This window comes from Poecilia formosa, unplaced genomic scaffold (genome assembly GCF_000485575.1).
Source record: "Poecilia formosa unplaced genomic scaffold, Poecilia_formosa-5.1.2 Scaffold140, whole genome shotgun sequence".
In the NCBI taxonomy this organism is placed as follows: Eukaryota; Metazoa; Chordata; class Actinopteri; order Cyprinodontiformes; family Poeciliidae; genus Poecilia; species Poecilia formosa.
The window spans coordinates 1,078,472-1,080,300 of NW_006800079.1; positions in this window are offsets into that span (position 1 = coordinate 1,078,472).

Genomic DNA, 1,829 nt, shown 5'->3' on the forward strand with positions numbered 1-1,829 from the left:
CTGATGCAACCAGGGTGATTTTTTTTCCATCTCTGTTAGATTCACTTTTATTTTTTTATTTTTTTATTTATTTAAAGATTTATTTTAAAATAAAATCCTCTTCTCCTTAATTTCTTTAGCACAAAAATCGACCAACAAAAGCTGCAAGCAGCCTCGAACAGTAGTTTGTGGATATGACATAGCAACTGGGCATAAGGCGGTTTAACAGATGAATGAAAACTACATTCATAGACAAAAAAGTATTGAACCACCACAAGCATATTGAAGCTATTTTCAAGTCATTTGTCGTTACAATTTGATGCCATTTTGATGGAGGCATTAGTGAGCCCTGCTTGGAGACTTGGCCACTGTCATTTAGAGTCCTTTCTGCTCCAGCTTTGCACTTTTGTTTGATTTGTGATTTGGTTTATGAACCAGCAGAAGCTTTAATGGAAGAGAGAGACACTCTCTGATCCCCATTATCTACCTGCTGCCGCAAAGAGAGACAGGTAGAAGCAGGAGGAGGACAAGAGGAAAGAAGCTAAAAATGACGACCAAGCCATGGCCCTCATTATTAAATCCCATCAACCAGGAAAAAAAAAAAAAAAGCCCGGTGGCAACAGAAAAGGAGGGGGAAATATATCTGTAAATTGAACAAGAGAGAATAGCTTGATGTTAATGATAAGCTAAAAAGTATCTAGAAAGAGTGATTTAAAGTTAAACGAGAAGACAGCCTTACACAGAATGGGAGATGAAAGGAGTAACAGGCCAGGTCTCTTATGTGTATGTGATCGGGGATGAAGGAGCCCGGTCAGCCTTCATAAGCCATTGATTTACACAATCCCACTCACCACCTAATATTTCATCTGTGCTACATTTGCAATCTCCCATCCAGTGTGGCCATGAGCCATTACTGATGGCCAGGATCGCAGCATGGTGGCCCCCTCGGAGTAATGAGATAGAGAGAGGTGGAAAGTGAGAAATGGGCCAGGCAGGAAGGACGAGGAGGAGGGGGGAAAAAAGGACAAAAAGGGGAGGATAATGGAAGAGGAGCTGGGGATGGAGATGACGGTAGATGGAGGCTTCTCAATGTGCCATTATGGAGCCCGAACAGGATGAAAAGGAGAAAAATCAAACGGACAAAACATCTCAGAGATGCAGATACTCGGACAAAGAAAGGGAGGAAGTCGAATGAGAGTTGAACAAAAGTACAGGTTGAGAAAAAAAAGGGATGGAATAGAAGGAGGAGATTGATTTTCCCTCATTATGTCTCTTTTCAGAGTAAGAAACTAATTCCCACAGCCTTGCTTCTTCTCCTGCCTTTCTTTTTTTTAATAAAGATGGCACTAGCCTTCTTTAGTCCTCTTGACATAAAACATGTTACAGATGTGTTTGATACTAAAATGAACACATTGTGAAATAATTTCAAACAGAAGAGTGGTATTTGTGGTTGCTGTCACCGTGACAGTAATCGCACTGTGTGTTGTACGTCCGCATCTATTTTGTTTGTTCTGTTGTACATGTTGTATCTCTGTCGTGTCCTTAGGCTTTAGAAGATCTGGTTCTTTTTGGAAAATCACGTTTGCCAGTCAGATGTGGTCGGTGGAAGCTAGAACACTAAAAGTATGTGAGCCCTATAATTGGAAAAAAAAAAGTTTTAAAATACTAATAAAAGTTAAATCTGCAGTAAAGCAATAAATTATTAGATGATTAACTTGGATGGATGGTGGAAAAAATCACAGGAAGAAAAGCTTTAAACTAATACAGACTATTGATGGGCAAGTTGGTTAAAATTTTTAACCCTAATTTGGAAAATCTTCTCACTGTTGAATTGACTGAAGTGCATTCTG